The 10,816-nt window shown below is 41.2% G+C and overlaps 1 protein-coding gene across 1 annotated transcript in view; it reads right to left on the bottom strand.

Moving 5' to 3' along the window:
- The window catches only part of PODN (podocan), a 34,917-nt gene extending 27,906 nt beyond the window's left edge, over positions 1-7,011 (bottom strand). Inside the window, exon 1 of the mRNA XM_075286263.1 lies at positions 6,825-7,011. The gene's annotated coding sequence lies outside the window, so the exon portion shown is untranslated. The remainder of the gene's footprint in view (positions 1-6,824) is intronic.
- Between the last annotated feature and the right edge of the window lie 3,805 nt (positions 7,012-10,816).

Consider the following 10,816-nt stretch of genomic DNA (forward strand, 5'->3'; position numbering starts at 1 on the left):
ATTTGAGGTTTATTCTAAGTTGCAGTGCAGTCTGATCCCAAACTATTGCCCATAATATAGCCATGTATGGGTGGTCACTGACGCCCGGTGGTTAGGGGGGGTGCAGGACCGTACCACAAAGTATCCGAGGGGGTGATTATAATTCTTTACACTGCTACTTCTACATTCCTAACGTCTTATTCTCTTTCTCTCACTTCCAACCAACACTTGAAGTATCTCCAATAAACAAACTCCTGAAAGGCGACGTCTTCCATGTAACATAAGATCTCTTAGTAAAACATTCCCAACTCTTAAAGGGAGTGTGGCACCAGACCCCAGTATATCACCCCAGCCCTGCAGATAGATAGGTTAGTGTCCCCAGACCCAGCATATCACCCCAGCCCTGCAGATAGATAGGTTACTGTCACCAGACCCAGCATATCACCCCAGCCCTGCAGATAGATAGGTTAGTGTCCCCAGACCCAGCATATCACCCCAGCCCTGCAGATAGATAGGTTAGTGTCCCCAGACCCAGCATATCACCCCAGTCCTGCAGATAGATAGGTTACTGTCACCAGACCCAGCATATCACCCCAGTCCTGCAGATAGATAGGTTACTGTCACCAGACCCAGCATATCACCCCAGCCCTGTAGATAGATAGGTTACTGTCACCAGAACCAGCATATCACCCCAGCCCTGCAGATAGATAGGTTACTGTCACCAGACCCAGCATATCACCCCAGCCCTGCAGATAGATAGGTTACTGTCACCAGACCCAGCATATCACCCCAGCCCTGCAGATAGATAGGTTACTGTCACCAGAACCAGCATATCACCCTAGTCCTGCAGATAGATAGGTTACTGTCACCAGAACCAGCATATCACCCCAGCCCTGCAGATAGATAGGTTACTGTCACCAGACCCAGCATATCACCCCAGCCCTGCAGATAGATAGGTTAGTGTCACCAGACCCAGCATATCACCCCAGCCCTGCAGATAGATAGGTTACTGTCACCAGACCCAGCATATCACCCCAGCCCTGCAGATAGATAGGTTACTGTCACCAGACCCCAGTATATCACCCCAGCCCTGCAGATAGATAGGTTACTGTCACCAGAACCAGCATATCACCCCAGTCCTGTAGATAGATAGGTTACTGTCACCAGAACCAGCATATCACCCCAGCCATGCAGATAGATAGGTTACTGTCACCAGACCCAGCATATCACCCCAGCCCTGCAGATAGATAGGTTACTGTCACCAGACCCCAGTATATCACCCCAGCCCTGCAGATAGATAGGTTACTGTCACCAGAACCAGCATATCACCCCAGTCCTGCAGATAGATAGGTTACTGTCACCAGAACCAGCATATCACCCCAGTCCTGTAGATAGATAGGTTACTGTCACCAGAACCAGCATATCACCCCAGCCCTGCAGATAGATAGGTTACTGTCACCAGACCCCAGCATATCACCCCAGCCCTGCAGATAGATAGGTTACTGTCACCAGACCCAGCATATCACCCCAGTCCTGCAGATAGATAGGTTAGTGTCACCAGACCCAGCATATCACCCCAGCCCTGCAGATAGATAGGTTACTGTCACCAGACCCAGCATATCACCCCAGTCCGCATTGAAATCAGGGGGCGCTCTATGCTTGGACAAATTACTAAAAGATGCAAAAAACAGTAAAGCATTTTAAAGGAATGTATAATTATGTAATAATACCAGATATATGACTTTTTTCTTGATGCTTTTATTTTCCTATTGTAGATTTTTTTTTATTCTATTTTCTGGTGATTTCTTGTGATCGGTTCAGAGTCTAATACTTAGTTATGGTTTGATGACTTTCTTGTGCGCTCCTTACAGTGTGTTTTGGACGGAGTGTTTCTTGTTGTGAACCTTTCTATATCCCGGGAACAAGTTGTATTTATGAAATAAGAACAAGTTAGTGGCTTGGACTTCACATCATCTAGAAGATACTTAAACCATATGGCTGATAGATTGTAAACTCTGGGATAAGACGTCTAAATATGTCCGCACAGCTTCGCCTCCTTCCATGAAGGGTTATGATAAAAATGTACCGCACAGCTTTATAACAGTGTTATCTGCAATCCGTATATATCTGAGCCTCAGAGCGCCCTGCGGAATATCACGCCAGGAATGCAGGTTTATAGATACAAAGGCTTTATAAATGAATGTTGTCTGGAAAGTGATGGCGCCCCATGGGTTATAACTCATAACCGCACTAACAGTGCCCAGGCATGGAGCTATATGTCAGGCTGAGCACGGAGGAACAATAGATCAACGCCAAGATGGCGGCACACAGAAAAGACTGAAATAGGTGCATAGATAGATAGGTGGATAGATAGATAGATAGATAGATAGATAGGAGATAGATAGATGATAGATAGATAGATGATAGATAGATAGATAGATAGATAGATAGATAGATAGATAGTAGATAGATAGATAGATAGATGATAGATAGATAGATAGATAGATAGATAGATAGATAGATAGATAGATAGGAGATAGATGGATAGATGGATAGATAGATAGGAGATAGATAGATAGATAGATAGGAGATAGATAGATAGATAGATAGATAGATAGATAGATGATAGATAGATAGGAGATAGATAGATAGATAGATAGATAGATAGATAAATAGATAGATGATAGATAGATATATGATAGATAGATAGATAGATAGATAGATAGGAGATAGATAGATAGATAGATAGATAGATAGATAGATAGATAGGAGATAGATAGATAGATAGATAGATAGATAGATAGATAGGAGATAGATGGATAGATAGGAGATAGATAGATAGATAGATAGATAGATAGATGATAGATAGATAGATAGATAGATAGATAGATAGATAGATAGATAGGAGATAGATGGATAGATAGGAGATAGATAGATAGATAGATAGATAGATAGATAGATAGGAGATAGATAGATAGATAGATAGGAGATAGATAGATAGATAGATAGATAGATAGATAGATAGATAGATAGGAGATAGATAGATAGATAGATAGATAGATAGATAGGAGATAGATAGATAGATAGATGATAGATAGATAGATAGATAGATAGATAGATAGATAGATAGATAGGAGATAGATAGATAGATAGATAGATAGGAGATAGATAGATAGATAGATAGATAGGAGATAGATAGATAGATAGATAGATAGATAGATAGATAGATAGATAGGAGATAGATAGATAGATAGATAGATGATAGATAGATAGATAGATAGATAGATAGATAGATAGATAGGAGATAGATAGATAGATGATAGATAGGAGATAGATAGATAGATAGATAGATAGATAGATAGATAGGAGATAGATAGATAGATAGATAGATAGATAGATAGATAGATAGATAGGAGATAGATAGATAGATAGATAGATAGATGATAGATAGATAGATAGATAGATAGATAGATAGATAGATAAATAGATAGATGATAGATAGATAGATAGATAGATAGATAGATAGATAGATAGGAGATAGATGGATAGATGGATAGATAGATAGGAGATAGATAGATAGATAGATAGATAGATAGATGATAGATAGATAGATAGATAGGAGATAGATAGATAGATAGATAGATAGGAGATAGATAGATAGATGATAGATAGATAGATAGATAGATAGATAGATAGATGATAGATAGATATATGATAGATAGATAGATAGATAGATAGATAGATAGATAGATAGATAGATAGATAGGAGATAGATAGATAGGAGATAGATAGATAGATAGATAGATAGGAGATGGATAGATAGATAGGAGATAGATAGATAGATAGATAGATGATAGATAGATAGATGGATAGATGGATAGATAGGAGATAGATAGATAGATAGATAGATAGATAGGAGATAGATAGATAGATAGATAGATAGATAGATAGATAGGAGATAGATAGATAGATAGATAGATAGATGATAGATAGATAGATAGATAGATAGATAGGAGATAGATAGATAGATAGATAGATAGATAAATAGATAGATGATAGATAGATAGATATATGATAGATAGATGATAGATAGATAGATAGATAGATAGATAGATAGGAGATAGATAGATAGATAGATAGATAGATAGATGATAGATAGATAGGAGATAGATAGATAGATAGATAGATGATAGATAGATAGATAGATAGATAGATAGATAGGAGATAGATAGATAGATAGATAGATAGATAGATAGATGATAGATAGATGATAGATAGATGATAGATGATAGATAGATAGATAGATAGATGATAGATAGATAGATAGATAGATAGATAGATAGATAGATAGATAGATAGGAGATAGATAGATAGATAGATAGATAGATAGATGATAGATAGATGATAGATAGATAGATGATAGATAGATGATAGATAGATAGATAGATAGATAGATAGATAGGAGATAGATAGATAGATAGATAGATAGATAGATAGATAGATAGGAGATAGATAGATAGATAGATAGATAGATAGATAGATAGATAGATGATAGATAGATGATAGATGATAGATAGATAGATAGATAGATAGATAGATAGATGATAGATAGATAGATAGATAGATGATAGATAGATGATAGATAGATAGATAGATAGATAGATGATAGATAGATAGATAGATGATAGATGATAGATGATAGATAGATAGATAGATAGATAGATAGATAGATAGATAGATAGATAGATATGACTTAGATAAATAAATATGACATACATACATATGGGTCCCCACTCCACACTGAACAATTTCAGCAAACATTTCATCTTGTGATTAGTTTGTATTGGGGTCGGAGGAATGGCGCAGGAATGACTAATTAGGGGTATTCCAGTTTTTATAACGTATCCCCCATCCAATAGAGTGACCTAAGGGATAAATTAGTGGAGGTCCAACTGTTAGGACCACCAATACCTACAGGGACCCCAAGTCGATCATGTGAATGGAGTGGTGGTCCAGCATACACAGCTACCTGGCAACTTCTGTCAGCCCCATAGACAGTGAATAGAGCGATAGTGCTCATGCTTGACTGACCAACCCCCATTTAAAAGACACTAGTAACCCTCATTCCCATGATCAATGCGGATGCCAACAGTCAGACCACCCACCCTCTGATACACCAGTGTATAGGGTACACCTTAATATTACTGGAATACCCCTTTAAGTGGAACAGTATTCAGTAAGCTCCTGAGCTCCCCCTAGTGGTGCCTATAGAGAAATCAATCTAACACAGTTCTAAATATATCTTCAGAAATTCTTCCGGTCAGAAATTTAGTCCCATATAAGTGAAAACAATAACTATTCACGGTTGGAAATTTGCCGCAAAACAGCTACAATGATATTAGGATGGGGACCTCAACACTACATGGTAAGTCACCGCGCGGTGCTGTCGCACTGGCAGCCTGCACAAGGATATGTCACATGAGTCGGAGTTTTCCCTTCTTTTCGCTGGCTCCTTGTATAAGGTCCTGGCCAATCATCAGAGCAAATTTAGTATTTCTCAGTCTGATCGCATCTGGTAATAACGCGGCCGTCTCCGGAGAACTGCGCTGGTCTTAATCATTCCGACACATGCTGCGAACCAGAATATAACATGAGCTACAGCTGCTGGGTAATACGTCTTACAGAGGGGACACCGATATCTGCCTGCCAAGGGGAGCGGTGAGTTACCCATCATATGCCAAATGTGGGCGAAATTATAAAAATGTCACGGATTAGACACACAGAAGTAGCGGAGCCGAACCTCTCTTTAACTCTTTGGGGACTGCGCTGTTAATGCACCGTGTTAATGGAAGAATTTCCTGCAGCCCTAAGTAAAATGACAGATGACACATGGTGACTTGCAGCACACGACAAACTCAGCACTGCTACATCTGGCTCACAGATGAATCTAAGACTGCTTTGACCATGACTTCCTTCGCATGACCAAAGATCGCCGTGTCGCCCCGTGACTCCTTCACTAATGTTTGTGACCTGAAGGCGACTTCTGGTTTCGAAAACATCGCTGGATTTTTTTTTGTGGCTAGAAGTTTTGGGGTTGCAGTGTGACTCCGTGCACTGAAGGAGTCGCAGGGGGACACGGCGATCTTTGGTCACATGATGGGAGACTTGGCCGAGGTCACTGTGTAGTCTTAGCATAGCCTCAGCAGAGCTGAGTTTGTCCTGTGCCCCAAGTCATAAGCCTAAGACAAGGGCAACACGGTGGCTCAGTGGTTAGCACTGCAGCCTTGCAGCCCTGGAGTCCTGGGTTCGAATCCTGCCAGGAACAACATCTGCAAGGCATTTGTATGTTCTCCCCGTGTTTGCGTGGATTTTCTCCCATTCTACAAAGACTTACTGATGGGAATAAAAATGTACATTGTGATCCCTATATGGGGCTAACCATCTACATATAAAATTAGACAATATACAGTATGTAGTGATCTCCAATCTGTTGCTCTCCAGCTACAACTACAAGCCCTAAAGCAAAGGCTTTGAGCGCTGGGATCAGACAGGAAAGCAACCATCAATGAACAACCAAACAACACCCCATATCTCAATGGGGAAATCAGATATTGGGGATTATCTGCAGTCACAGGAGTACTTAAAGGGGCACACCACTTATACATATGCATGCATGCAAAGACAACACTTCTATAGGCTGGCGTATACATGGACCCTGCTTTACAGCCTCTCTTAGTACTGAATCCCAGCACTTAAGCCTTTCCCAATTCTGGTCTATCTGTAGCCCCCCCAGTTTTCCCTCAGACCCCCACCCCTCTTATTGTCTCCTCACCACTCCCCCTCACCTTGCTGAGACAGCGATGAAGGAGAAGAGAATCACTTCATGCCATGTCAAGGATCCCTCTAATCGCAACCTCCCCGTCACAAGGATCCAGCCCAGATGTGGGACGGGGATGTCCTGCCTTCCCTGGCAGATGTGAGGGGCTTTGTGGAAATATCTAGGAGCCTCTGAGGGGAGGGGAGAAGCCCGGCAGGACCTGCTCACTGCAGATTTGGCTTTGTGTTTTTGTATGTTGGGGTTTCCATACCATACGACTTGTCCTAGAGATGGAAGACCTGACAAGTTCCCACATGGCTGATGTTTTTGTGCCACCTGTAGACCACTGTGCACACTGCACGTCATCCTATAGATGGGAGTCTGGGCTGCACCTGTGCGGACAAGGCTTGGGATGTACGGAGACGTCTTACAGACACTTGGCGAGAGGATAGCCAGACATATAATAATCCTAACACCGCGCCTGCCCATCTCATAGTCAGACTTTATGTGTTTAATATAATAAGACGTCACTTTTTACTTATTTATCTAAACTTTTTTCTATCTCATAGTTTAGATTTTACGCCCTCGCTGCGATGTGCGATGGATTCCTCGCTGACGGAAGGACATGCAAGGTAGGAATAATCTTATAGGAATGACCTGATAGAATATACTGCCTTGTGTCCTTATAGATGGTGCATTAACCACTTCAGGGCCAGAGCATTGTCACTGGTTTAGAACCAGACACATTAATGGTTTTTTTAATTTTTTTTTATACGTTTTGAAGGCAATAACATTTTATTTTATTGGAGTATTCAGGTATTTTTTGCATCTTTTTTCCATGATACATAGGGCTTTAGTTTTTTTTTTGTTATTTTTATTTGTGTATTGTTTTAATATCTATCTATCTATCTATCTATCTCGTATCTATCTATCTATCTATCTATCTATCTATCTATCTCTCTCGCATCTATCTCTCTCGCATCTATCTATCGCCTATCTATCTAATATCTATCTCCTATCTATCTCGTATCTATCTTGTATCTATCTATCTCCCATCTATCTATCTATCTATCTATCTATGGTATCTATCCATCTCCTATCTATCCATCTTCTATCTATCTCCTATCTATCTATCTATCCATCCATCCATCTCCTATCTATCTATCCATCTACTATCTATCTATCTATCTATCTATCTATCTATCTATCTATCTATCCATCTACTATCTATCTATCCATCTACTATCTATCTATCTATCTATCTATCTATCTATCTATCTATCTATCTATCTATCTATCTATCACATTGCGTTCCCCATAAACTCATAATAGACCATGGCAAACACTTTAACATCACATTCCCCCCCCATCCCCATCAGGAGCTGATACATTAGCCCCATGTACAGGAGGGACCCAGCGGCTCCGGCATATTCCCCCCGACACTCCATGATCATGTAACCGCTGGGTCGGGGTAATTTGCATCATGGCAGTTCCCATAGCTCTATACACAGTGACAATGGGGCAGATTTGCTGTTATATAGCCTAATAAATCTGCCCCAAGGAGCGATTGGGGAGGCAGGGGGGTAATAAACTGTTCCTGTCTCCTGTCTGAGGAGCCTGGTGTCACTGACAGCCGCCTCCCCGCTCTAGACATACAGCTTCATCCATGCAGAGATAAACATATACTGACAGGATGGTCGGCCAGTAGTTAAAGGGATACTCTGTACCACAGCCCCTACTTGTTAGAAAGATCTCTTAAAGAGGACCCTTCAAGGAGACTGGTGCTGGCGGTACTATTGTAATACTGTCAGGGAGGTGGTGGGGCGCTCGGCTGTAAGGGCCGCCCTTCTGACAGTGGCAAGATATTGGTGCCGAAACTAACAGCACCGATATCTCCGACACCCGGGTGGCATACTGCCAATGCAGTCAGCTTTCTAGCAAAAATAAAATTTATGACATTGTTTCCACGGACTATTATATTTATCCCAATACACCCGCCCCACCCCACCCCCACATAGCAGCCACCAACGAAGAGGAAGATGAGACTCCATGGACTGTTATATTTATCCCAATACACCCGCCCCCCCACCTTCAAACCCCCCCCCCCCCCCATATAGCGGTCACCAACGAAGAGGAAGATGAGACTCCATGGACTGTTATAACCCAAACCTCCCCCCATACCCACCACCCACCCAACTCCCCCCCCCCCCCGCCCACTTTACTAGCTTTGGCAATGCCAAATACCTATTCGGACGTGCCAATAAAGCATTTTTGATTTGATTTGTGTCCCCTTACTGCAATCTGTGGGACACCTAATAGCATCAAGATCCTACAGCGCCACCACAGGAGAAATTAAGCATTACAAAGCATCCATTTGAATCAAGTCCTCCAGAAAACAAGACGCTCTCTCTACTCTGGCCAAGATGAGGATCCAGAATTGGGAACACCCTAAAATTTTTTTTGAGAGGATAGACTATAGGACAATGGGTTTTCTATTCTAGACGAAGGGGTTGTACCCCAGGATAAGGGATAAGTCTCTGATTTGGGGGGGTCTGACCAATGATCATGAGAGCCGACTGGTGGTCAGATATTTCACTTCTCCCTAGTTATTCAGCCCATCTATGTTGTCTAGTTTATATCACATTTGTGCTGGAGTCTCCATTGCCCAATTTTTTGGACCAGCAGTTTCCGTTTAAAACAATGAACACCCAATTTACCCCATTATAGTCAGTGGGTGCTGTCATTCACTATTGGAGTCTGCTGTATTAGCAGCCTATTTGTCCATTGTTCTGGTCCGTCAACAGACAGCCAGGTATCAGATACAGTATTCACAGTAATCCACATCTATCCAGACATTTTCTCTGTGTGATATAAGCCACACTGCAGATTTCAGGGTGTACGGACAGGGCTCTATTTTCTGTTCATGCTTCATCTGCACATTTGTAGCCAAAAACAGGAAAGAGGAAAGAAGAAAATCCGAAATTCTGAAGAACTGCAAGGCCATATAAGATATCTCCAGTTATTACACTGCCATCTGCAGGCTAACTGGAGTTACTGCATGCAAAATTAACCCTTGTTGTAAACAGACTGTATACATCAGTGCAAAGGGTAAGTTCACACAGGGTTTTTTGGATCGGAACCTGAGATGGAGGCCGCGTCAGGTTCTGATCCAAAAGCTGGGTAGCCGCGACTAAAAGCCAGTGTACTGCATCGGCATCCAGTAACACGTCTTTGCACATATGACCGGCCATTTATGTAGAAAACAAAGCCTGAAATTTGTGAAAGTAGAGATTTTTTATTAAACGTTAATTTAAGTATCAACAAGTTAGCGAATTCTGCAGTGAGCGCTGTCCACGGCTGTGGCGTATAGACAGCGGGCAGTAGTAGCAGGCTGGCATCCTAAAATCACAGGGATTAGTTCGATCACCGCTGAGCTATAGATCTGCTTCACAAATGATATCTATCCATTAGTGTCGAGGAGACAAGGGATTAAGTCACGCTGTTAGAAGCAATGTCCCTAACAAGTCTCTTTATTTCTAAGCAGCCCGGTGGCGTAGACCAATCATATACATGTATATACAGTATACATACAGTCCTATGAAAAAGTTTGGGCACCCCTATTAATCTTAATCATTTTTTGTTCTAAATATTTTGGTGTTTGCAACAGCCATTTCAGTTTGATATATCTAATAACTGATGGACACAGTAATATTTCAGGATTGAAATGAGGTTTATTGTACTAACAGAAAATGTGCAATATGCATTAAACCAAAATTTGACCGGTGCAAAAGTATGGGCACCCTTATCATTTTATTGATTTGAATTCCCCTAACTACTTTTTACTGACTTACTGAAGCACAAAATTGGTTTTGTAACCTCAGTGAGCTTTGAACTTCATAGCCAGATGTATCCAATCATAAGAAAAGGTATTTAAGGTGGCCAATTGCAAGTTGATCTCCTATTTGAATCTCCTCTGAAGAGTGGCATCATGGGCTACTCAAAACAACTCTCAAATGATCT

This window comes from Leptodactylus fuscus, chromosome 9 (genome assembly GCF_031893055.1).
Source record: "Leptodactylus fuscus isolate aLepFus1 chromosome 9, aLepFus1.hap2, whole genome shotgun sequence".
NCBI classification, from domain to species: Eukaryota; Metazoa; Chordata; class Amphibia; order Anura; family Leptodactylidae; genus Leptodactylus; species Leptodactylus fuscus.